General features: G+C 45.2%; 19 non-coding genes across 19 annotated transcripts; all 19 read left to right on the forward strand.

The window, feature by feature from the left end:
- The first annotated feature begins 493 nt into the window (after nucleotides 1–493).
- LOC141237358 (U2 spliceosomal RNA) lies at nucleotides 494–684 on the forward strand. Its single transcript, XR_012302913.1, has one exon. It is a non-coding gene; the product is annotated as a U2 spliceosomal RNA (small nuclear RNA).
- A 1124-nt stretch (nucleotides 685–1808) lies between these two features.
- On the forward strand, nucleotides 1809–1999 carry LOC141237193 (U2 spliceosomal RNA). Its single transcript, XR_012302752.1, has one exon. It is a non-coding gene; the product is annotated as a U2 spliceosomal RNA (small nuclear RNA).
- Nucleotides 2000–3120: 1121 nt separating this feature from the next.
- On the forward strand, nucleotides 3121–3311 carry LOC141237279 (U2 spliceosomal RNA). Its single transcript, XR_012302835.1, has one exon. It is a non-coding gene; the product is annotated as a U2 spliceosomal RNA (small nuclear RNA).
- A 1121-nt stretch (nucleotides 3312–4432) lies between these two features.
- LOC141237195 (U2 spliceosomal RNA) lies at nucleotides 4433–4623 on the forward strand. The gene has a single exon (XR_012302754.1). It is a non-coding gene; the product is annotated as a U2 spliceosomal RNA (small nuclear RNA).
- Nucleotides 4624–5743: 1120 nt separating this feature from the next.
- LOC141236930 (U2 spliceosomal RNA) lies at nucleotides 5744–5934 on the forward strand. The gene has a single exon (XR_012302498.1). It is a non-coding gene; the product is annotated as a U2 spliceosomal RNA (small nuclear RNA).
- Nucleotides 5935–7053: 1119 nt separating this feature from the next.
- LOC141237262 (U2 spliceosomal RNA) lies at nucleotides 7054–7244 on the forward strand. Its single transcript, XR_012302818.1, has one exon. It is a non-coding gene; the product is annotated as a U2 spliceosomal RNA (small nuclear RNA).
- Nucleotides 7245–8369: 1125 nt separating this feature from the next.
- On the forward strand, nucleotides 8370–8560 carry LOC141237196 (U2 spliceosomal RNA). The gene has a single exon (XR_012302755.1). It is a non-coding gene; the product is annotated as a U2 spliceosomal RNA (small nuclear RNA).
- Nucleotides 8561–9684: 1124 nt separating this feature from the next.
- Nucleotides 9685–9875, forward strand: LOC141237197 (U2 spliceosomal RNA). The gene has a single exon (XR_012302756.1). It is a non-coding gene; the product is annotated as a U2 spliceosomal RNA (small nuclear RNA).
- Nucleotides 9876–10996: 1121 nt separating this feature from the next.
- On the forward strand, nucleotides 10997–11187 carry LOC141237198 (U2 spliceosomal RNA). Its single transcript, XR_012302757.1, has one exon. It is a non-coding gene; the product is annotated as a U2 spliceosomal RNA (small nuclear RNA).
- Nucleotides 11188–12306: 1119 nt separating this feature from the next.
- Nucleotides 12307–12497, forward strand: LOC141237199 (U2 spliceosomal RNA). Its single transcript, XR_012302758.1, has one exon. It is a non-coding gene; the product is annotated as a U2 spliceosomal RNA (small nuclear RNA).
- Nucleotides 12498–13619: 1122 nt separating this feature from the next.
- LOC141237200 (U2 spliceosomal RNA) lies at nucleotides 13620–13810 on the forward strand. The gene has a single exon (XR_012302759.1). It is a non-coding gene; the product is annotated as a U2 spliceosomal RNA (small nuclear RNA).
- Nucleotides 13811–14931: 1121 nt separating this feature from the next.
- LOC141237201 (U2 spliceosomal RNA) lies at nucleotides 14932–15122 on the forward strand. Its single transcript, XR_012302760.1, has one exon. It is a non-coding gene; the product is annotated as a U2 spliceosomal RNA (small nuclear RNA).
- A 1122-nt stretch (nucleotides 15123–16244) lies between these two features.
- LOC141237290 (U2 spliceosomal RNA) lies at nucleotides 16245–16435 on the forward strand. The gene has a single exon (XR_012302846.1). It is a non-coding gene; the product is annotated as a U2 spliceosomal RNA (small nuclear RNA).
- Nucleotides 16436–17556: 1121 nt separating this feature from the next.
- On the forward strand, nucleotides 17557–17747 carry LOC141237202 (U2 spliceosomal RNA). The gene has a single exon (XR_012302761.1). It is a non-coding gene; the product is annotated as a U2 spliceosomal RNA (small nuclear RNA).
- A 1123-nt stretch (nucleotides 17748–18870) lies between these two features.
- On the forward strand, nucleotides 18871–19061 carry LOC141237372 (U2 spliceosomal RNA). The gene has a single exon (XR_012302926.1). It is a non-coding gene; the product is annotated as a U2 spliceosomal RNA (small nuclear RNA).
- A 1121-nt stretch (nucleotides 19062–20182) lies between these two features.
- Nucleotides 20183–20373, forward strand: LOC141237265 (U2 spliceosomal RNA). Its single transcript, XR_012302821.1, has one exon. It is a non-coding gene; the product is annotated as a U2 spliceosomal RNA (small nuclear RNA).
- Nucleotides 20374–21497: 1124 nt separating this feature from the next.
- Nucleotides 21498–21688, forward strand: LOC141237349 (U2 spliceosomal RNA). Its single transcript, XR_012302904.1, has one exon. It is a non-coding gene; the product is annotated as a U2 spliceosomal RNA (small nuclear RNA).
- Nucleotides 21689–22814: 1126 nt separating this feature from the next.
- Nucleotides 22815–23005, forward strand: LOC141237203 (U2 spliceosomal RNA). Its single transcript, XR_012302762.1, has one exon. It is a non-coding gene; the product is annotated as a U2 spliceosomal RNA (small nuclear RNA).
- A 1121-nt stretch (nucleotides 23006–24126) lies between these two features.
- On the forward strand, nucleotides 24127–24317 carry LOC141237204 (U2 spliceosomal RNA). Its single transcript, XR_012302763.1, has one exon. It is a non-coding gene; the product is annotated as a U2 spliceosomal RNA (small nuclear RNA).
- The last annotated feature ends 732 nt before the right edge of the window (nucleotides 24318–25049 follow it).

Consider the following 25049-nt stretch of genomic DNA (forward strand, 5'->3'; position numbering starts at 1 on the left):
AGCTTCTCAGTGACATTCAGCCATCCAGGTATCCCGCCTGCAGTAGACGGAATGTGGCAATGGAACGCTGGCTGCGCGTGTCATAATAGGCTCTGAGCCTTTATATACCTGCGCACAGCAGCAGTCACCTTCAGTCTGCTGCTGGACAGCCAGCAGCAGCAGCAGCAGGAGAGGTAATTAATCAGCAACCCTCCTGCTAAGGGTAGACAGCTGCTCGTTCCACCCCCCCCCCCGCCTTAATTGGTTCTCCTCCCTTCCAACGATGTTGAGGCGGGTGGGAACAGCCGGGGGTTGAGGGTACTGTGCTAAAAGAGGTGGAGTTATGCAGATCTAAAACGCGTGGATTGCAGCAGCAGCAAGCCGAAAAGTGCAGGCATGTGAGGGATCTAGAGGTTGACAGCATGTCTTCTTAACGGGAGTCCAGGTGGCCATCTCCACAAATGGACTTTTCAGAATCCTTGGGTGGCACCGTAGTCGGAAACCAATTCTGGTTATCGCTTCTCGGCCTTTTCGCTAAGATCAAGTGTAGTATCTGTTCTTATCAGTTTAATATCTGATACGTCCCCTATCTGGGGACCATATATTAAATGGATTTTTAGAACAGGGAGATGGAAAAAGAGCTTGCTCTGTCCACTCCACGCATTGACCTGGTATTGCAGTATCTCCAGGACCGGTGCACCCCTTCTTTAATGCAGTTTCTAAAATCAGAAAGAATTGAATTCAATGCTTTTTGTTCATTTTGCTTGTTTGTCGGATTTTGGGATGGACTCTTTGGCTTTGCTTTTCTTCTCCTCATTGGATTTTTCATGTTAAAAGTTGCAGAAGCCACATGACAAGCTCATTTTGGTTCAACTTCAGCAACTGTGCATTGCATTGCCATGTAATGTAATGTAATGCAATGCTATCTATCTAGCTCTCCCTCTATACTTCCTTTTGGATAAACAGACATATTAGGCAAGCATTTTGGAGCTTTCACCTAAATAACTACAGGTGGTGAGATAAGCTGCACAATATAATTGACCTTTCAGTATATTGTTGCACACACACCATCTATTTAGCAAATGCCCTTGTTATCAACAGCAGCCTTTTAAACTCACCTGAGCTAACAGGTATGTGAGCTGGTTACTCTGCTGCGCTTAAAATTTCTTTTTTGGTTTGCTACAATGCCTTTTCTGAAACGTTGTCTCCCTCTGCTGGAACACTGACTTCTTTCATTTAATGCCTGCAGACTATAAAAGAGAAACCAACCCAAAAAGTTTGGTTGATTAGTCTGTGGCATTCTTTTAAACTGTTGCTTATGGCGGTCTCTGTGAGCTTCTCAGTGACATTCAGCCATCCAGGTATCCCGCCTGCAGTAGACGGAATGTGGCAATGGAACGCTGGCTGCGCGTGTCATAATAGGCTCTGAGCCTTTATATACCTGCGCACAGCAGCAGCCACCTTCAGTCTGCTGCTGGACAGCCAGCAGCAGCAGCAGCAGGAGAGGTAATTAATCAGCAACCCTCCTGCTAAGGGTAGACAGCTGCTCGTTCCACCCCCCCCCACCCCGCCTTAATTGGTTCTCCTCCCTTCCAACGGTGTTGAGGCGGGTGGGAACAGCCGGGGGTTGAGGGTACTGTGCTAAAAGAGGTGGAGTTATGCAGATCTAAAACGCGTGGATTGCAGCAGCAGCAAGCCGAAAAGTGCAGGCATGTGAGGGATCTAGAGGTTGACAGCATGTCTTCTTAACGGGAGTCCAGGTGGCCATCTCCACAAATGGACTTTTCAGAATCCTTGGGTGGCACCGTAGTCGGAAACCAATTCTGGTTATCGCTTCTCGGCCTTTTGGCTAAGATCAAGTGTAGTATCTGTTCTTATCAGTTTAATATCTGATACGTCCCCTATCTGGGGACCATATATTAAATGGATTTTTAGAACAGGGAGATGGAAAAAGAGCTTGCTCTGTCCACTCCACGCATTGACCTGGTATTGCAGTATCTCCAGGACCGGTGCACCCCTTCTTTAATGCAGTTTCTAAAATCAGAAAGAATTGAATTCAATGCTTTTTGTTCATTTTGCTTGTTTGTCGGATTTTGGGATGGACTCTTTGGCTTTGCTTTTCTTCTCCTCATTGGATTTTTCATGTTAAAAGTTGCAGAAGCCAGATGACAAGCTCATTTTGGTTCAACTTCAGCAACTGTGCATTGCATTGCCATGTAATGTAATGTAATGCAATGCTATCTATCTAGCTCTCCCTCTATACTTCCTTTTGGATAAACAGACATATTAGGCAAGCATTTTGGAGCTTTCACCTAAATAACTACAGGTGGTGAGATAAGCTGCACAATATAATTGACCTTTCAGTATATTGTTGCACACACACCATCTATTTAGCAAATGCCCTTGTTATCAACAGCAGCCTTTTAAACTCACCTGAGCTAACAGGTATGTGAGCTGGTTACTCTGCTGCGCTTAAAATTTCTTTTTTGGTTTGCTACAATGCCTTTTCTGAAACGTTGTCTCCCTCTGCTGGAACACTGACTTCTTTCATTTAATGCCTGCAGACTATAAAAGAGAAACCAACCCAAAAAGTTTGGTTGATTAGTCTGTGGCATTCTTTTAAACTGTTGCTTATGGCGGTCTCTGTGAGCTTCTCAGTGACATTCAGCCATCCAGGTATCCCGCCTGCAGTAGACGGAATGTGGCAATGGAACGCTGGCTGCGCGTGTCATAATAGGCTCTGAGCCTTTATATACCTGCGCACAGCAGCAGCCACCTTCAGTCTGCTGCTGGACAGCCAGCAGCAGCAGCAGCAGGAGAGGTAATTAATCAGCAACCCTCCTGCTAAGGGTAGACAGCTGCTCGTTCCACCCCCCCCCCCGCCTTAATTGGTTCTCCTCCCTTCCAACGGTGTTGAGGCGGGTGGGAACAGCCGGGGGTTGAGGGTACTGTGCTAAAAGAGGTGGAGTTATGCAGATCTAAAACGCGTGGATTGCAGCAGCAGCAAGCCGAAAAGTGCAGGCATGTGAGGGATCTAGAGGTTGACAGCATGTCTTCTTAACGGGAGTCCAGGTGGCCATCTCCACAAATGGACTTTTCAGAATCCTTGGGTGGCACCGTAGTCGGAAACCAATTCTGGTTATCGCTTCTCGGCCTTTTGGCTAAGATCAAGTGTAGTATCTGTTCTTATCAGTTTAATATCTGATACGTCCCCTATCTGGGGACCATATATTAAATGGATTTTTAGAACAGGGAGATGGAAAAAGAGCTTGCTCTGTCCACTCCACGCATTGACCTGGTATTGCAGTATCTTCAGGACCGGTGCACCCCTTCTTTAATGCAGTTTCTAAAATCAGAAAGAATTGAATTCAATGCTTTTTGTTCATTTTGCTTGTTTGTCGGATTTTGGGATGGACTCTTTGGCTTTGCTTTTCTTCTCCTCATTGGATTTTTCATGTTAAAAGTTGCAGAAGCCACATGACAAGCTCATTTTGGTTCAACTTCAGCAACTGTGCATTGCATTGCCATGTAATGTAATGTAATGCAATGCTATCTATCTAGCTCTCCCTCTATACTTCCTTTTGGATAAACAGACATATTAGGCAAGCATTTTGGAGCTTTCACCTAAATAACTACAGGTGGTGAGATAAGCTGCACAATATAATTGACCTTTCAGTATATTGTTGCATACACACCATCTATTTAGCAAATGCCCTTGTTATCAACAGCAGCCTTTTAAACTCACCTGAGCTAACAGGTATGTGAGCTGGTTACTCTGCTGCGCTTAAAATTTATTTTTTGGTTTGCTACAATGCCTTTTCTGAAACGTTGTCTCCCTCTGCTGGAACACTGACTTCTTTCATTTAATGCCTGCAGACTATAAAAGAGAAACCAACCCAAAAAGTTTGGTTGATTAGTCTGTGGCATTCTTTTAAACTGTTGCTTATGGCGGTCTCTGTGAGCTTCTCAGTGACATTCAGCCATCCAGGTATCCCGCCTGCAGTAGACGGAATGTGGCAATGGAACGCTGGCTGCGCGTGTCATAATAGGCTCTGAGCCTTTATATACCTGCGCACAGCAGCAGTCACCTTCAGTCTGCTGCTGGACAGCCAGCAGCAGCAGCAGCAGGAGAGGTAATTAATCAGCAACCCTCCTGCTAAGGGTAGACAGCTGCTCGTTCCACCCCCCCCCCCGCCTTAATTGGTTCTCCTCCCTTCCAACGATGTTGAGGCGGGTGGGAACAGCCGGGGGTTGAGGGTACTGTGCTAAAAGAGGTGGAGTTATGCAGATCTAAAACGCGTGGATTGCAGCAGCAGCAAGCCGAAAAGTGCAGGCATGTGAGGGATCTAGAGGTTGACAGCATGTCTTCTTAACGGGAGTCCAGGTGGCCATCTCCACAAATGGACTTTTCAGAATCCTTGGGTGGCACCGTAGTCGGAAACCAATTCTGGTTATCGCTTCTCGGCCTTTTGGCTAAGATCAAGTGTAGTATCTGTTCTTATCAGTTTAATATCTGATACGTCCCCTATCTGGGGACCATATATTAAATGGATTTTTAGAACAGGGAGATGGAAAAAGAGCTTGCTCTGTCCACTCCACGCATTGACCTGGTATTGCAGTATCTCCAGGACCGGTGCACCCCTTCTTTAATGCAGTTTCTAAAATCAGAAAGAATTGAATTCAATGCTTTTTGTTCATTTTGCTTGTTTGTCGGATTTTGGGATGGACTCTTTGGCTTTGCTTTTCTTCTCCTCATTGGATTTTTCATGTTAAAAGTTGCAGAAGCCAGATGACAAGCTCATTTTGGTTCAACTTCAGCAACTGTGCATTGCATTGCCATGTAATGTAATGTAATGCAATGCTATCTATCTAGCTCTCCCTCTATACTTCCTTTTGGATAAACAGACATATTAGGCAAGCATTTTGGAGCTTTCACCTAAATAACTACTGGTGGTGAGATAAGCTGCACAATATAATTGACCTTTCAGTATATTGTTGCACACACACCATCTATTTAGCAAATGCCCTTGTTATCAACAGCAGCCTTTTAAACTCACCTGAGCTAACAGGTATGTGAGCTGGTTACTCTGCTGCGCTTAAAATTTCTTTTTTGGTTTGCTACAATGCCTTTTCTGAAACGTTGTCTCCCTCTGCTGGAACACTGACTTCTTTCATTTAATGCCTGCAGACTATAAAAGAGAAACCAACCCAAAAAGTTTGGTTGATTAGTCTGTGGCATTCTTTTAAACTGTTGCTTATGGCGGTCTCTGTGAGCTTCTCAGTGACATTCAGCCATCCAGGTATCCCGCCTGCAGTAGACGGAATGTGGCAATGGAACGCTGACTGCGCGTGTCATAATAGGCTCTGAGCCTTTATATACCTGCGCACAGCAGCAGCCACCTTCAGTCTGCTGCTGGACAGCCAGCAGCAGCAGCAGCAGGAGAGGTAATTAATCAGCAACCCTCCTGCTAAGGGTAGACAGCTGCTCGTTCCACCCCCCCCCCGCCTTAATTGGTTCTCCTCCCTTCCAACGGTGTTGAGGCGGGTGGGAACAGCCGGGGGTTGAGGGTACTGTGCTAAAAGAGGTGGAGTTATGCAGATCTAAAACGCGTGGATTGCAGCAGCAGCAAGCCGAAAAGTGCAGGCATGTGAGGGATCTAGAGGTTGACAGCATGTCTTCTTAACGGGAGTCCAGGTGGCCATCTCCACAAATGGACTTTTCAGAATCCTTGGGTGGCACCGTAGTCGGAAACCAATTCTGGTTATCGCTTCTCGGCCTTTTGGCTAAGATCAAGTGTAGTATCTGTTCTTATCAGTTTAATATCTGATATGTCCCCTATCTGGGGACCATATATTAAATGGATTTTTAGAACAGGGAGATGGAAAAAGAGCTTGCTCTGTCCACTCCACGCATTGACCTGGTATTGCAGTATCTCCAGGACCGGTGCACCCCTTCTTTAATGCAGTTTCTAAAATCAGAAAGAATTGAATTCAATGCTTTTTGTTCATTTTGCTTGTTTGTCGGATTTTGGGATGGACTCTTTGGCTTTGCTTTTCTTCTCCTCATTGGATTTTTCATGTTAAAAGTTGCAGAAGCCAGATGACAAGCTCATTTTGGTTCAACTTCAGCAACTGTGCATTGCATTGCCATGTAATGTAATGTAATGCAATGCTATCTATCTAGCTCTCCCTCTATACTTCCTTTTGGATAAACAGACATATTAGGCAAGCATTTTGGAGCTTTCACCTAAATAACTACAGGTGGTGAGATAAGCTGCACAATATAATTGACCTTTCAGTATATTGTTGCACACACACCATCTATTTAGCAAATGCCCTTGTTATCAACAGCAGCCTTTTAAACTCACCTGAGCTAACAGGTATGTGAGCTGGTTACTCTGCTGCGCTTAAAATTTCTTTTTTGGTTTGCTACAATGCCTTTTCTGAAACGTTGTCTCCCTCTGCTGGAACACTGACTTCTTTCATTTAATGCCTGCAGACTATAAAAGAGAAACCAACCCAAAAAGTTTGGTTGATTAGTCTGTGGCATTCTTTTAAACTGTTGCTTATGGCGGTCTCTGTGAGCTTCTCAGTGACATTCAGCCATCCAGGTATCCCGCCTGCAGTAGACGGAATGTGGCAATGGAACGCTGGCTGCGCGTGTCATAATAGGCTCTGAGCCTTTATATACCTGCGCACAGCAGCAGCCACCTTCAGTCTGCTGCTGGACAGCCAGCAGCAGCAGCAGCAGGAGAGGTAATTAATCAGCAACCCTCCTGCTAAGGGTAGACAGCTGCTCGTTCCACCCCCCCCCGCCTTAATTGGTTCTCCTCCCTTCCAACGGTGTTGAAGCGGGTGGGAACAGCCGGGGGTTGAGGGTACTGTGCTAAAAGAGGTGGAGTTATGCAGATCTAAAACGCGTGGATTGCAGCAGCAGCAAGCCGAAAAGTGCAGGCATGTGAGGGATCTAGAGGTTGACAGCATGTCTTCTTAACGGGAGTCCAGGTGGCCATCTCCACAAATGGACTTTTCAGAATCCTTGGGTGGCACCGTAGTCGGAAACCAATTCTGGTTATCGCTTCTCGGCCTTTTGGCTAAGATCAAGTGTAGTATCTGTTCTTATCAGTTTAATATCTGATACGTCCCCTATCTGGGGACCATACATTAAATGGATTTTTAGAACAGGGAGATGGAAAAAGAGCTTGCTCTGTCCACTCCACGCATTGACCTGGTATTGCAGTATCTCCAGGACCGGTGCACCCCTTCTTTAATGCAGTTTCTAAAATCAGAAAGAATTGAATTCAATGCTTTTTGTTCATTTTGCTTGTTTGTCGGATTTTGGGATGGACTCTTTGGCTTTGCTTTTCTTCTCCTCATTGGATTTTTCATGTTAAAAGTTGCAGAAGCCAGATGACAAGCTCATTTTGGTTCAACTTCAGCAACTGTGGATTGCATTGCCATGTAATGTAATGTAATGCAATGCTATCTATCTAGCTCTCCCTCTATACTTCCTTTTGGATAAACAGACATATTAGGCAAGCATTTTGGAGCTTTCACCTAAATAACTACAGGTGGTGAGATAAGCTGCACAATATAATTGACCTTTCAGTATATTGTTGCACACACACCATCTATTTAGCAAATGCCCTTGTTATCAACAGCAGCCTTTTAAACTCACCTGAGCTAACAGGTATGTGAGCTGGTTACTCTGCTGCGCTTAAAATTTCTTTTTTGGTTTGCTACAATGCCTTTTCTGAAACGTTGTCTCCCTCTGCTGGAACACTGACTTCTTTCATTTAATGCCTGCAGACTATAAAAGAGAAACCAACCCAAAAAGTTTGGTTGATTAGTTTGTGGCATTCTTTTAAACTGTTGCTTATGGCGGTCTCTGTGAGCTTCTCAGTGACATTCAGCCATCCAGGTATCCCGCCTGCAGTAGACGGAATGTGGCAATGGAACGCTGGCTGCGCGTGTCATAATAGGCTCTGAGCCTTTATATACCTGCGCACAGCAGCAGCCACCTTCAGTCTGCTGCTGGACAGCCAGCAGCAGCAGCAGCAGGAGAGGTAATTAATCAGCAACCCTCCTGCTAAGGGTAGACAGCTGCTCGTTCCACCCCCCCCCCCCCCCGCCTTAATTGGTTCTCCTCCCTTCCAACGGTGTTGAGGCGGGTGGGAACAGCCGGGGGTTGAGGGTACTGTGCTAAAAGAGGTGGAGTTATGCAGATCTAAAACGCGTGGATTGCAGCAGCAGCAAGCCGAAAAGTGCAGGCATGTGAGGGATCTAGAGGTTGACAGCATGTCTTCTTAACGGGAGTCCAGGTGGCCATCTCCACAAATGGACTTTTCAGAATCCTTGGGTGGCACCGTAGTCGGAAACCAATTCTGGTTATCGCTTCTCGGCCTTTTGGCTAAGATCAAGTGTAGTATCTGTTCTTATCAGTTTAATATCTGATACGTCCCCTATCTGGGGACCATATATTAAATGGATTTTTAGAACAGGGAGATGGAAAAAGAGCTTGCTCTGTCCACTCCACGCATTGACCTGGTATTGCAGTATCTCCAGGACCGGTGCACCCCTTCTTTAATGCAGTTTCTAAAATCAGAAAGAATTGAATTCAATGCTTTTTGTTCATTTTGCTTGTTTGTCGGATTTTGGGATGGACTCTTTGGCTTTGCTTTTCTTCTCCTTATTGGATTTTTCATGTTAAAAGTTGCAGAAGCCAAATGACAAGCTCATTTTGGTTCAACTTCAGCAACTGTGCATTGCATTGCCATGTAATGTAATGTAATGCAATGCTATCTATCTAGCTCTCCCTCTATACTTCCTTTTGGATAAACAGACATATTAGGCAAGCATTTTGGAGCTTTCACCTAAATAACTACAGGTGGTGAGATAAGCTGCACAATATAATTGACCTTTCAGTATATTGTTGCACACACACCATCTATTTAGCAAATGCCCTTGTTATCAACAGCAGCCTTTTAAACTCACCTGAGCTAACAGGTATGTGAGCTGGTTACTCTGCTGCGCTTAAAATTTCTTTTTTGGTTTGCTACAATGCCTTTTCTGAAACGTTGTCTCCCTCTGCTGGAACACTGACTTCTTTCATTTAATGCCTGCAGACTATAAAAGAGAAACCAACCCAAAAAGTTTGGTTGATTAGTCTGTGGCATTCTTTTAAACTGTTGCTTATGGCGGTCTCTGTGAGCTTCTCAGTGACATTCAGCCATCCAGGTATCCCGCCTGCAGTAGACGGAATGTGGCAATGGAACGCTGGCTGCGCGTGTCATAATAGGCTCTGAGCCTTTATATACCTGCGCACAGCAGCAGCCACCTTCAGTCTGCTGCTGGACAGCCAGCAGCAGCAGCAGCAGGAGAGGTAATTAATCAGCAACCCTCCTGCTAAGGGTAGACAGCTGCTCGTTCCACCCCCCCCCCCCCCGCCTTAATTGGTTCTCCTCCCTTCCAACGGTGTTGAGGCGGGTGGGAACAGCCGGGGGTTGAGGGTACTGTGCTAAAAGAGGTGGAGTTATGCAGATCTAAAACGCGTGGATTGCAGCAGCAGCAAGCCGAAAAGTGCAGGCATGTGAGGGATCTAGAGGTTGACAGCATGTCTTCTTAACGGGAGTCCAGGTGGCCATCTCCACAAATGGACTTTTCAGAATCCTTGGGTGGCACCGTAGTCGGAAACCAATTCTGGTTATCGCTTCTCGGCCTTTTGGCTAAGATCAAGTGTAGTATCTGTTCTTATCAGTTTAATATCTGATACGTCCCCTATCTGGGGACCATATATTAAATGGATTTTTAGAACAGGGAGATGGAAAAAGAGCTTGCTCTGTCCACTCCACGCATTGACCTGGTATTGCAGTATCTCCAGGACCGGTGCACCCCTTCTTTAATGCAGTTTCTAAAATCAGAAAGAATTGAATTCAATGCTTTTTGTTCATTTTGCTTGTTTGTCGGATTTTGGGATGGACTCTTTGGCTTTGCTTTTCTTCTCCTCATTGGATTTTTCATGTTAAAAGTTGCAGAAGCCAGATGACAAGCTCATTTTGGTTCAACTTCAGCAACTGTGCATTGCATTGCCATGTAATGTAATGTAATGCAATGCTATCTATCTAGCTCTCCCTCTATACTTCCTTTTGGATAAACAGACATATTAGGCAAGCATTTTGGAGCTTTCACCTAAATAACTACAGGTGGTGAGATAAGCTGCACAATATAATTGACCTTTCAGTATATTGTTGCACACACACCATCTATTTAGCAAATGCCCTTGTTATCAACAGCAGCCTTTTAAACTCACCTGAGCTAACAGGTATGTGAGCTGGTTACTCTGCTGCGCTTAAAATTTCTTTTTTTGTTTGCTACAATGCCTTTTCTGAAACGTTGTCTCCCTCTGCTGGAACACTGACTTCTTTCATTTAATGCCTGCAGACTATAAAAGAGAAACCAACCCAAAAAGTTTGGTTGATTAGTCTGTGGCATTCTTTTAAACTGTTGCTTATGGCGGTCTCTGTGAGCTTCTCAGTGACATTCAGCCATCCAGGTATCCCGCCTGCAGTAGACGGAATGTGGCAATGGAACGCTGGCTGCGCGTGTCATAATAGGCTCTGAGCCTTTATATACCTGCGCACAGCAGCAGCCACCATCAGTCTGCTGCTGGACAGCCAGCAGCAGCAGCAGCAGGAGAGGTAATTAATCAGCAACCCTCCTGCTAAGGGTAGACAGCTGCTCGTTCCACCCCCCCCCCCGCCTTAATTGGTTCTCCTCCCTTCCAACGGTGTTGAGGCGGGTGGGAACAGCCGGGGGTTGAGGGTACTGTGCTAAAAGAGGTGGAGTTATGCAGATCTAAAACGCGTGGATTGCAGCAGCAGCAAGCCGAAAAGTGCAGGCATGTGAGGGATCTAGAGGTTGACAGCATGTCTTCTTAACGGGAGTCCAGGTGGCCATCTCCACAAATGGACTTTTCAGAATCCTTGGGTGGCACCGTAGTCGGAAACCAATTCTGGTTATCGCTTCTCGGCCTTTTGGCTAAGATCAAGTGTAGTATCTGTTCTTATCAGTTTAATATCTGATACGTCCCCTATCTGGGGACCATATATTAAATGGATTTTTAGAACAGGGAGATGGAAAAAGAGCTTGCTCTGTCCACTCCACGCATTGACCTGGTATTGCAGTATCTCCAGGACCGGTGCACCCCTTCTTTAATGCAGTTTCTAAAATCAGAAAGAATTGAATTCAATGCTTTTTGTTCATTTTGCTTGTTTGTCGGATTTTGGGATGGACTCTTTGGCTTTGCTTTTCTTCTCCTCATTGGATTTTTCATGTTAAAAGTTGCAGAAGCCAGATGACAAGCTCATTTTGGTTCAACTTCAGCAACTGTGCATTGCATTGCCATGTAATGTAATGTAATGCAATGCTATCTATCTAGCTCTCCCTCTATACTTCCTTTTGGATAAACAGACATATTAGGCAAGCATTTTGGAGCTTTCACCTAAATAACTACAGGTGGTGAGATAAGCTGCACAATATAATTGACCTTTCAGTATATTGTTGCACACACACCATCTATTTAGCAAATGCCCTTGTTATCAACAGCAGCCTTTTAAACTCACCTGAGCTAACAGGTATGTGAGCTGGTTACTCTGCTGCGCTTAAAATTTCTTTTTTGGTTTGCTACAATGCCTTTTCTGAAACGTTGTCTCCCTCTGCTGGAACACTGACTTCTTTCATTTAATGCCTGCAGACTATAAAAGAGAAACCAACCCAAAAAGTTTGGTTGATTAGTCTGTGGCATTCTTTTAAACTGTTGCTTATGGCGGTCTCTGTGAGCTTCTCAGTGACATTCAGCCATCCAGGTATCCCGCCTGCAGTAGACGGAATGTGGCAATGGAACGCTGGCTGCGCGTGTCATAATAGGCTCTGAGCCTTTATATACCTGGGCACAGCAGCAGCCACCTTCAGTCTGCTGCTGGACAGCCAGCAGCAGCAGCAGCAGGAGAGGTAATTAATCAGCAACCCTCCTGCTAAGGGTAGACAGCTGCTCGTTCCACCCCCCCCCGCCTTAATTGGTTCTCCTCCCTTCCAACGGTGTTGAGGCGGGTGGGAACAGCCGGGGGTTGAGGGTACTGTGCTAAAAGAGGTGGAGTTATGCAGATCTAAAACGCGTGGATTGCAGCAGCAGCAAGCCGAAAAGTGCAGGCATGTGAGGGATCTAGAGGTTGACAGCATGTCTTCTTAATGGGAGTCCAGGTGGCCATCTCCACAAATGGACTTTTCAGAATCCTTGGGTGGCACCGTAGTCGGAAACCAATTCTGGTTATCGCTTCTCGGCCTTTTGGCTAAGATCAAGTGTAGTATCTGTTCTTATCAGTTTAATATCTGATACGTCCCCTATCTGGGGACCATATATTAAATGGATTTTTAGAACAGGGAGATGGAAAAAGAGCTTGCTCTGTCCACTCCACGCATTGACCTGGTATTGCAGTATCTCCAGGACCGGTGCACCCCTTCTTTAATGCAGTTTCTAAAATCAGAAAGAATTGAATTCAATGCTTTTTGTTCATTTTGCTTGTTTGTCGGATTTTGGGATGGACTCTTTGGCTTTGCTTTTCTTCTCCTCATTGGATTTTTCATGTTAAAAGTTGCAGAAGCCAGATGACAAGCTCATTTTGGTTCAACTTCAGCAACTGTGCATTGCATTGCCATGTAATGTAATGTAATGCAATGCTATCTATCTAGCTCTCCCTCTATACTTCCTTTTGGATAAACAGACATATTAGGCAAGCATTTTGGAGCTTTCACCTAAATAACTACAGGTGGTGAGATAAGCTGCACAATATAATTGACCTTTCAGTATATTGTTGCACACACACCATCTATTTAGCAAATGCCCTTGTTATCAACAGCAGCCTTTTAAACTCACCTGAGCTAACAGGTATGTGAGCTGGTTACTCTGCTGCGCTTAAAATTTCTTTTTTGGTTTGCTACAATGCCTTTTCTGAAACGTTGTCTCCCTCTGCTGGAACACTGACTTCTTTCATTTAATGCCTGCAGACTATAAAAGAGAAACCAACCCAAAAAGTTTGGTTGATTAGTCTGTGGCATTCTTTTAAACTGTTGCTTATGGCGGTCTCTGTGAGCTTCTCAGTGACATTCAGCCATCCAGGTATCCCGCCTGCAGTAGACGGAATGTGGCAATGGAACGCTGGCTGCGCGTGTCATAATAGGCTCTGAGCCTTTATATACCTGCGCACAGCAGCAGCCACCTTCAGTCTGCTGCTGGACAGCCAGCAGCAGCAGCAGCAGGAGAGGTAATTAATCAGCAACCCTCCTGCTAAGGGTAGACAGCTGCTCGTTCCACCCCCCCCCCCCGCCTTAATTGGTTCTCCTCCCTTCCAACGGTGTTGAGGCGGGTGGGAACAGCCGGGGGTTGAGGGTACTGTGCTAAAAGAGGTGGAGTTATGTAGATCTAAAACGCGTGGATTGCAGCAGCAGCAAGCCGAAAAGTGCAGGCATGTGAGGGATCTAGAGGTTGACAGCATGTCTTCTTAACGGGAGTCCAGGTGGCCATCTCCACAAATGGACTTTTCAGAATCCTTGGGTGGCACCGTAGTCGGAAACCAATTCTGGTTATCGCTTCTCGGCCTTTTGGCTAAGATCAAGTGTAGTATCTGTTCTTATCAGTTTAATATCTGATACGTCCCCTATCTGGGGACCATATATTAAATGGATTTTTAGAACAGGGAGATGGAAAAAGAGCTTGCTCTGTCCACTCCACGCATTGACCTGGTATTGCAGTATCTCCAGGACCGGTGCACCCCTTCTTTAATGCAGTTTCTAAAATCAGAAAGAATTGAATTCAATGCTTTTTGTTAATTTTGCTTGTTTGTCGGATTTTGGGATGGACTCTTTGGCTTTGCTTTTCTTCTCCTCATTGGATTTTTCATGTTAAAAGTTGCAGAAGCCAGATGACAAGCTCATTTTGGTTCAACTTCAGCAACTGTGCATTGCATTGCCATGTAATGTAATGTAATGCAATGCTATCTATCTAGCGCTCCCTCTATACTTCCTTTTGGATAAACAGACATATTAGGCAAGCATTTTGGAGCTTTCACCTAAATAACTACAGGTGGTGAGATAAGCTGCACAATATAATTGACCTTTCAGTATATTGTTGCACACACACCATCTATTTAGCAAATGCCCTTGTTATCAACAGCAGCCTTTTAAACTCACCTGAGCTAACAGGTATGTGAGCTGGTTATTCTGCTGCGCTTAAAATTTCTTTTTTGGTTTGCTACAATGCCTTTTCTGAAACGTTGTCTCCCTCTGCTGGAACACTGACTTCTTTCATTTAATGCCTGCAGACTATAAAAGAGAAACCAACCCAAATAGTTTGGTTGATTAGTCTGTGGCATTCTTTTAAACTGTTGCTTATGGCGGTCTCTGTGAGCTTCTCAGTGACATTCAGCCATCCAGGTATCCCGCCTGCAGTAGACGGAATGTGGCAATGGAACGCTGGCTGCGCGTGTCATAATAGGCTCTGAGCCTTTATATACCTGCGCACAGCAGCAGCCACCTTCAGTCTGCTGCTGGACAGCCAGCAGCAGCAGCAGCAGGAGAGGTAATTAATCAGCAACCCTCCTGCTAAGGGTAGACAGCTGCTCGTTCCACCCCCCCCCCCGCCTTAATTGGTTCTCCTCCCTTCCAACGGTGTTGAGGCGGGTGGGAACAGCCGGGGGTTGAGGGTACTGTGCTAAAAGAGGTGGAGTTATGCAGATCTAAAACGCGTGGATTGCAGCAGCAGCAAGCCGAAAAGTGCAGGCATGTGAGGGATCTAGAGGTTGACAGCATGTCTTCTTAACGGGAGTCCAGGTGGCCATCTCCACAAATGGACTTTTCAGAATCCTTGGGTGGCACCGTAGTCGGAAACCAATTCTGGTTATCGCTTCTCGGCCTTTTGGCTAAGATCAAGTGTAGTATCTGTTCTTATCAGTTTAATATCTGATACGTCCCCTATCTGGGGACCATATATTAAATGGATTTTTAGAACAGGGAGATGGAAAAAGAGCTTGCTCTGTCCACTCCACGCATTGACCTGGTATTGCAGTATCTCCAGGACCGGTGCACCCCTTCTTTAATGCAGTTTCTTAAATTTAGAAAGAATTGAATTCAATGCTTTTTGTTCATTTTGCTTGTTTGTCGGATTTTGGGATGGACTCTTTGGCTTTGCTTTTCTTCTCCTCATTGGATTTTTCATGTTAAAAGTTGCAGAAGCCAGATGACAAGCTCATTTTGGTTCAACTTCAGCAACTGTGCATTGCATTGCCATGTAATGTAATGTAATGCAATGCTATCTATCTAGCTCTCCCTCTATACTTCCTTTTGGATAAACAGACATATTAGGCAAGCATTTTGGAGCTTTCACCTAAATAACTACAGGTGGTGAGATAAGCTGCACAATATAATTGACCTTTCAGTATATTGTTGCACACACACCATCTATTTAGCAAATGCCCTTGTTATCAACAGCAGCCTTTTAAACTCACCTGAGCTAACAGGTATGTGAGCTGGTTACTCTGCTGCGCTTAAAATTTCTTTTTTGGTTTGCTACAATGCCTTTTCTGAAACGTTGTCTCCCTCTGCTGGAACACTGACTTCTTTCATTTAATGCCTGCAGACTATAAAAGAGAAACCAACCCAAAAAGTTTGGTTGATTAGTCTGTGGCATTCTTTTAAACTGTTGCTTATGGCGGTCTCTGTGAGCTTCTCAGTGACATTCAGCCATCCAGGTATCCCGCCTGCAGTAGACGGAATGTGGCAATGGAACGCTGGCTGCGCGTGTCATAATAGGCTCTGAGCCTTTATATACCTGCGCACAGCAGCAGCCACCTTCAGTCTGCTGCTGGACAGCCAGCAGCAGCAGCAGCAGGAGAGGTAATTAATCAGCAACCCTCCTGCTAAGGGTAGACAGCTGCTCGTTCCACCCCCCCCCCCGCCTTAATTGGTTCTCCTCCCTTCCAACGGTGTTGAGGCGGGTGGGAACAGCCGGGGGTTGAGGGTACTGTGCTAAAAGAGGTGGAGTTATGCAGATCTAAAACGCGTGGATTGCAGCAGCAGCAAGCCGAAAAGTGCAGGCATGTGAGGGATCTAGAGGTTGACAGCATGTCTTCTTAACGGGAGTCCAGGTGGCCATCTCCACAAATGGACTTTTCAGAATCCTTGGGTGGCACCATAGTCGGAAACCAATTCTGGTTATCGCTTCTCGGCCTTTTGGCTAAGATCAAGTGTAGTATCTGTTCTTATTAGTTTAATATCTGATACGTCCCCTATCTGGGGACCATATATTAAATGGATTTTTAGAACAGGGAGATGGAAAAAGAGCTTGCTCTGTCCACTCCACGCATTGACCTGGTATTGCAGTATCTCCAGGACCGGTGCACCCCTTCTTTAATGCAGTTTCTAAAATCAGAAAGAATTGAATTCAATGCTTTTTGTTCATTTTGCTTGTTTGTCGGATTTTGGGATGGACTCTTTGGCTTTGCTTTTCTTCTCCTCATTGGATTTTTCATGTTAAAAGTTGCAGAAGCCAGATGACAAGCTCATTTTGGTTCAACTTCAGCAACTGTGCATTGCATTGCCATGTAATGTAATGTAATGCAATGCTATCTATCTAGCTCTCCCTCTATACTTCCTTTTGGATAAACAGACATATTAGGCAAGCATTTTGGAGCTTTCACCTAAATAACTACAGGTGGTGAGATAAGCTGCACAATATAATTGACCTTTCAGTATATTGTTGCACACACACCATCTATTTAGCAAATGCCCTTGTTATCAACAGCAGCCTTTTAAACTCACCTGAGCTAACAGGTATGTGAGCTGGTTACTCTGCTGCGCTTAAAATTTCTTTTTTGGTTTGCTACAATGCCTTTTCTGAAACGTTGTCTCCCTCTGCTGGAACACTGACTTCTTTCATTTAATGCCTGCAGACTATAAAAGAGAAACCAACCCAAAAAGTTTGGTTGATTAGTCTGTGGCATTCTTTTAAACTGTTGCTTATGGCGGTCTCTGTGAGCTTCTCAGTGACATTCAGCCATCCAGGTATCCCGCCTGCAGTAGACGGAATGTGGCAATGGAACGCTGGCTGCGCGTGTCATAATAGGCTCTGAGCCTTTATATACCTGCGCACAGCAGCAGCCACCTTCAGTCTGCTGCTGGACAGCCAGCAGCAGCAGCAGCAGGAGAGGTAATTAATCAGCAACCCTCCTGCTAAGGGTAGACAGCTGCTCGTTCCACCCCCCCCCCCGCCTTAATTGGTTCTCCTCCCTTCCAACGGTGTTGAGGCGGGTGGGAACAGCCGGGGGTTGAGGGTACTGTGCTAAAAGAGGTGGAGTTATGCAGATCTAAAACGCGTGGATTGCAGCAGCAGCAAGCCGAAAAGTGCAGGCATGTGAGGGATCTAGAGGTTGACAGCATGTCTTCTTAACGGGAGTCCAGGTGGCCATCTCCACAAATGGACTTTGCAGAATCCTTGGGTGGCACCGTAGTCGGAAACCAATTCTGGTTATCGCTTCTCGGCCTTTTGGCTAAGATCAAGTGTAGTATCTGTTCTTATCAGTTTAATATCTGATACGTCCCCTATCTGGGGACCATATATTAAATGGATTTTTAGAACAGGGAGATGGAAAAAGAGCTTGCTCTGTCCACTCCACGCATTGACCTGGTATTGCAGTATCTCCAGGACCGGTGCACCCCTTCTTTAATGCAGTTTCTAAAATCAGAAAGAATTGAATTCAATGCTTTTTGTTCATTTTGCTTGTTTGTCGAATTTTGGGATGGACTCTTTGGCTTTGCTTTTCTTCTCCTCATTGGATTTTTCATGTTAAAAGTTGCAGAAGCCAGATGACAAGCTCATTTTGGTTCAACTTCAGCAACTGTGCATTGCATTGCCATGTAATGTAATGTAATGCAATGCTATCTATCTAGCTCTCCCTCTATACTTCCTTTTGGATAAACAGACATATTAGGCAAGCATTTTGGAGCTTTCACCTAAATAACTACAGGTGGTGAGATAAGCTGCACAATATAATTGACCTTTCAGTATATTGTTGCACACACACCATCTATTTAGCAAATGCCCTTGTTATCAACAGCAGCCTTTTAAACTCACCTGAGCTAACAGGTATGTGAGCTGGTTACTCTGCTGCGCTTAAAATTTATTTTTTGGTTTGCTACAATGCCTTTTCTGAAACGTTGTCTCCCTCTGCTGGAACACTGACTTCTTTCATTTAATGCCTGCAGACTATAAAAGAGAAACCAACCCAAAAAGTTTGGTTGATTAGTCTGTGGCATTCTTTTAAACTGTTGCTTATGGCGGTCTCTGTGAGCTTCTCAGTGACATTCAGCCATCCAGGTATCCCGCCTGCAGTAGACGGAATGTGGCAATGGAACGCTGGCTGCGCGTGTCATAATAGGCTCTGAGCCTTTATATACCTGCGCACAGCAGCAGCCACCTTCAGTCTGCTGCTGGACAGCCAGCAGCAGCAGCAGCAGGAGAGGTAATTAATCAGCAACCCTCCTGCTAAGGGTAGACAGCTGCTCGTTCCACCCCCCCCCCCCCGCCTTAATTGGTTCTCCTCCCTTCCAACGGTGTTGAGGCGGGTGGGAACAGCCGGGGGTTGAGGGTACTGTGCTAAAAGAGGTGGAGTTATGCAGATCTAAAACGCGTGGATTGCAGCAGCAGCAAGCCGAAAAGTGCAGGCATGTGAGGGATCTAGAGGTTGACAGCATGTCTTCTTAACGGGAGTCCAGGTGGCCATCTCCACAAATGGACTTTTCAGAATCCTTGGGTGGCATCGTAGTCGGAAACCAATTCTGGTTATCGCTTCTCGGCCTTTTGGCTAAGATCAAGTGTAGTATCTTTTCTTATCAGTTTAATATCTGATACGTCCCCTATCTGGGGACCAGAAATTAAATGGATTTTTAGAACAGGGAGATGGAAAAAGAGCTTGCTCTGTCCACTCCACGCAGTGACCTGGTATTGCAGTATCTCCAGGACCGGTGCACCCCTTCTTTAATGCAGTTTCTAAAATCAGAAAGAATTGAATTCAATGCTTTTTGTTCATTTTGCTTGTTTGTCGGATTTTGGGATGGACTCTTTGGCTTTGCTTTTCTTCTCCTCATTGGATTTTTCATGTTAAAAGTTGCAGAAGCCAGATGACAAGCTCATTTTGGTTCAACTTCAGCAACTGTGCATTGCATTGCCATGTAATGTAATGTAATGCAATGCTATCTATCTAGCTCTCCCTCTATACTTCCTTTTGGATAAACAGACATATTAGGCAAGCATTTTGGAGCTTTCACCTAAATAACTACAGGTGGTGAGATAAGCTGCACAATATAATTGACCTTTCAGTATATTGTTGCACACACACCATCTATTTAGCAAATGCCCTTGTTATCAACAGCAGCCTTTTAAACTCACCTGAGCTAACAGGTATGTGAGCTGGTTACTCTGCTGCGCTTAAAATTTCTTTTTTGGTTTGCTACAATGCCTTTTCTGAAACGTTGTCTCCCTCTGCTGGAACACTGACTTCTTTCATTTAATGCCTGCTGACTATAAAAGAGAAACCAACCCAAAAAGTTTGGTTGATTAGTCTGTGGCATTCTTTTAAACTGTTGCTTATGGCGGTCTCTGTGAGCTTCTCAGTGACATTCAGCCATCCAGGTATCCCGCCTGCAGTAGACGGAATGTGGCAATGGAACGCTGGCTGCGCGTGTCATAATAGGCTCTGAGCCTTTATATACCTGCGCACAGCAGCAGCCACCTTCAGTCTGCTGCTGGACAGCCAGCAGCAGCAGCAGCAGGAGAGGTAATTAATCAGCAACCCTCCTGCTAAGGGTAGACAGCTGCTCGTTCCACCCCCCCCCCCGCCTTAATTGGTTCTCCTCCCTTCCAACGGTGTTGAGGCGGGTGGGAACAGCCGGGGGTTGAGGGTACTGTGCTAAAAGAGGTGGAGTTGTGCAGATCTAAAACGCGTGGATTGCAGCAGCAGCAAGCCGAAAAGTGCAGGCATGTGAGGGATCTAGAGGTTGACAGCATGTCTTCTTAACGGGAGTCCAGGTGGCCATCTGCACAAATGGACTTTTCAGAATCCTTGGGTGGCACCGTAGTCGGAAACCAATTCTGGTTATCGCTTCTCGGCCTTTTGGCTAAGATCAAGTGTAGTATCTGTTCTTATCAGTTTAATATCTGATACGTCCTCTATCTGGGGACCATATATTAAATGGATTTTTAGAACAGGGAGATGGAAAAAGAGCTTGCTCTGTCCACTCCACGCATTGACCTGGTATTGCAGTATCTCCAGGACCGGTGCACCCCTTCTTTAATGCAGTTTCTAAAATCAGAAAGAATTGAATTCAATGCTTTTTGTTCATTTTGCTTGTTTGTCGGATTTTGGGATGGACTCTTTGGCTTTGCTTTTCTTCTCCTCATTGGATTTTTCATGTTAAAAGTTGCAGAAGCCAGATGACAAGCTCATTTTGGTTCAACTTCAGCAACTGTGCATTGCATTGCCATGTAATGTAATGTAATGCAATGCTATCTATCTAGCTCTCCCTCTATACTTCCTTTTGGATAAACAGACATATTAGGCAAGCATTTTGGAGCTTTCACCTAAATAACTACAGGTGGTGAGATAAGCTGCACAATATAATTGACCTTTCAGTATATTGTTGCACACACACCATCTATTTAGCAAATGCCCTTGTTATCAACAGCAGCCTTTTAAACTCACCTGAGCTAACAGGTATGTGAGCTGGTTACTCTGCTGCGCTTAAAATTTCTTTTTTGGTTTGCTACAATGCCTTTTCTGAAACGTTGTCTCCCTCTGCTGGAACACTGACTTCTTTCATTTAATGCCTGCAGACTATAAAAGAGAAACCAACCCAAAAAGTTTGGTTGATTAGTCTGTGGCATTCTTTTAAACTGTTGCTTATGGCGGTCTCTGTGAGCTTCTCAGTGACATTCAGCCATCCAGGTATCCCGCCTGCAGTAGACGGAATGTGGCAATGGAACGCTGGCTGCGCGTGTCATAATAGGCTCTGAGCCTTTATATACCTGCGCACAGCAGCAGCCACCTTCAGTCTGCTGCTGGACAGCCAGCAGCAGCAGCAGCAGGAGAGGTAATTAATCAGCAACCCTCCTGCTAAGGGTAGACAGCTGCTCGTTCCACCCCCCCCCCCCCCGCCTTAATTGGTTCTCCTCCCTTCCAACGGTGTTGAGGCGGGTGGGAACAGCCGGGGGTTGAGGGTACTGTGCTAAAAGAGGTGGAGTTATGCAGATCTAAAACGCGTGGATTGCAGCAGCAGCAAGCCGAAAAGTGCAGGCATGTGAGGGATCTAGAGGTTGACAGCATGTCTTCTTAACGGGAGTCCAGGTGGCCATCTCCACAAATGGACTTTTCAGAATCCTTGGGTGGCATCGTAGTCGGAAACCAATTCTGGTTATCGCTTCTCGGCCTTTTGGCTAAGATCAAGTGTAGTATCTTTTCTTATCAGTTTAATATCTGATACGTCCCCTATCTGGGGACCATATATTAAATGGATTTTTAGAACAGGGAGATGGAAAAAGAGCTTGCTCTGTCCACTCCACGCATTGACCTGGTATTGCAGTATCTCCAGGACCGGTGCACCCCTTCTTTAATGCAGTTTCTAAAATCAGAAAGAATTGAATTCAATGCTTTTTGTTCATTTTGCTTGTTTGTCGGATTTTGGGATGGACTCTTTGGCTTTGCTTTTCTTCTCCTCATTGGATTTTTCATGTTAAAAGTTGCAGAAGCCAGATGACAAGCTCATTTTGGTTCAACTTCAGCAACTGTGCATTGCATTGCCATGTAATGTAATGTAATGCAATGCTATCTATCTAGCTCTCCCTCTATACTTCCTTTTGGATAAACAGACATATTAGGCAAGCATTTTGGAGCTTTCACCTAAATAACTACAGGTGGTGAGATAAGCTGCACAATATAATTGACCTTTCAGTATATTGTTGCACACACACCATCTATTTAGCAAATGCCCTTGTTATCAACAGCAGCCTTTTAAACTCACCTGAGCTAACAGGTATGTGAGCTGGTTACTCTGCTGCGCTTAAAATTTCTTTTTTGGTTTGCTACAATGCCTTTTCTGAAACGTTGTCTCCCTCTGCTGGAACACTGACTTCTTTCATTTAATGCCTGCAGACTATAAAAGAGAAACCAACCCAAAAAGTTTGGTTGATTAGTCTGTGGCATTCTTTTAAACTGTTGCTTATGGCGGTCTCTGTGAGCTTCTCAGTGACATTCAGCCATCCAGGTATCCCGCCTGCAGTAGACGGAATGTGGCAATGGAACGCTGGCTGCGCGTGTCATAATAGGCTCTGAGCCTTTATATACCTGCGCACAGCAGCAGCCACCTTCAGTCTGCTGCTGGACAGCCAGCAGCAGCAGCAGCAGGAGAGGTAATTAATCAGCAACCCTCCTGCTAAGGGTAGACAGCTGCTCGTTCCACCCCCCCCCCCCCCCCGCCTTAATTGGTTCTCCTCCCTTCCAACGGTGTTGAGGCGGGTGGGAACAGCCGGGGGTTGAGGGTACTGTGCTAAAAGAGGTGGAGTTATGCAGATCTAAAACGCGTGGATTGCATCAGCAGCAAGCCGAAAAGTGCAGGCATGTGAGGGATCTAGAGGTTGACAGCATGTCTTCTTAACGGGAGTCCAGGTGGCCATCTGCACAAATGGACTTTTCAGAATCCTTGGGTGGCACCGTAGTCGGAAACCAATTCTGGTTATCGCTTCTCGGCCTTTTGGCTAAGATCAAGTGTAGTATCTGTTCTTATCAGTTTAATATCTGATACGTCCCCTATCTGGGGACCATATATTAAATGGATTTTTAGAACAGGGAGATGGAAAAAGAGCTTGCTCTGTCCACTCCACGCATTGACCTGGTATTGCAGTATCTCCAGGACCGGTGCACCCCTTCTTTAATGCAGTTTCTAAAATCAGAAAGAATTGAATTCAATGCTTTTTGTTCATTTTGCTTGTTTGTCGGATTTTGGGATGGACTCTTTGGCTTTGCTTTTCTTCTCCTCATTGGATTTTTCATGTTAAAAGTTGCAGAAGCCAGATGACAAGCTCATTTTGGTTCAAGTTCAGCAACTGTGCATTGCATTGCCATGTAATGTAATGTAATGCAATGCTATCTATCTAGCTCTCCCTCTATACTTCCTTTTGGATAAACAGACATATTAGGCAAGCATTTTGGAGCTTTCACCTAAATAACTACAGGTGGTGAGATAAGCTGCACAATATAATTGACCTTTCAGTATATTGTTGCACACACACCATCTATTTAGCAAATGCCCTTGTTATCAACAGCAGCCTTTTAAACTCACCTGAGCTAACAGGTATGTGAGCTGGTTACTCTGCTGCGCTTAAAATTTCTTTTTTGGTTTGCTACAATGCCTTTTCTGAAACGTTGTCTCCCTCTGCTGGAACACTGACTTCTTTCATTTAATGCCTGCAGACTATAAAAGAGAAACCAACCCAAAAAGTTTGGTTGATTAGTCTGTGGCATTCTTTTAAACTGTTGCTTATGGCGGTCTCTGTGAGCTTCTCAGTGACATTCAGCCATCCAGGTATCCCGCCTGCAGTAGACGGAATGTGGCAATGGAACGCTGGCTGCGCGTGTCATAATAGGCTCTGAGCCTTTATATACCTGCGCACAGCAGCAGCCACCTTCAGTCTGCTGCTGGACAGCCAGCAGCAGCAGCAGCAGGAGAGGTAATTAATCAGCAACCCTCCTGCTAAGGGTAGACAGCTGCTCGTTCCACCCCCCCCCCCGCCTTAATTGGTTCTCCTCCCTTCCAACGGTGTTGAGGCGGGTGGGAACAGCCGGGGGTTGAGGGTACTGTGCTAAAAGAGGTGGAGTTATGCAGATCTAAAACGCGTGGATTGCAGCAGCAGCAAGCCGAAAAGTGCAGGCATGTGAGGGATCTAGAGGTTGACAGCATGTCTTCTTAACGGGAGTCCAGGTGGCCATCTCCACAAATGGACTTTTCAGAATCCTTGGGTGGCACCGTAGTCGGAAACCAATTCTGGTTATCGCTTCTCGGCCTTTTGGCTAAGATCAAGTGTAGTATCTGTTCTTATCAGTTTAATATCTGATACGTCCCCTATCTGGGGACCATATATTAAATGGATTTTTAGAACAGGGAGATGGAAAAAGAGCTTGCTCTGTCCACTCCACGCATTGACCTGGTATTGCAGTATCTCCAGGACCGGTGCACCCCTTCTTTAATGCAGTTTCTAAAATCAGAAAGAATTGAATTCAATGCTTTTTGTTCATTTTGCTTGTTTGTCGGATTTTGGGATGGACTCTTTGGCTTTGCTTTTCTTCTCCTCATTGGATTTTTCATGTTAAAAGTTGCAGAAGCCAGATGACAAGCTCATTTTGGTTCAACTTCAGCAACTGTGCATTGCATTGCCATGTAATGTAATGTAATGCAATGCTATCTATCTAGCTCTCCCTCTATACTTCCTTTTGGATAAACAGACATATTAGGCAAGCATTTTGGAGCTTTCACCTAAATAACTACAGGTGGTGAGATAAGCTGCACAATATAATTGACCTTTCAGTATATTGTTGCACACACACCATCTATTTAGCAAATGCCCTTGTTATCAACAGCAGCCTTTTAAACTCACCTGAGCTAACAGGTATGTGAGCTGGTTACTCTGCTGCGCTTAAAATTTCTTTTTTGGTTTGCTACAATGCCTTTTCTGAAACATTGTCTCCCTCTGCTGGAACACTGACTTCTTTCATTTAATGCCTGCAGACTATAAAAGAGAAACCAACCCAAAAAGTTTGGTTGATTAGTTTGTGGCATTCTTTTAAACTGTTGCTTATGGCGGTCTCTGTGAGCTTCTCAGTGACATTCAGCCATCCAGGTATCCCGCCTACAGTAGACGGAATGTGGCAATGGAACGCTGGCTGCGCGTGTCATAATAGGCTCTGAGCCTTTAT

This window comes from Phyllobates terribilis, unplaced genomic scaffold, assembly GCF_046119375.1.
Source record: "Phyllobates terribilis strain yellow unplaced genomic scaffold, ASM4611937v1 Scaffold_729__1_contigs__length_748246, whole genome shotgun sequence".
Taxonomy (NCBI): domain Eukaryota; kingdom Metazoa; phylum Chordata; class Amphibia; order Anura; family Dendrobatidae; genus Phyllobates; species Phyllobates terribilis.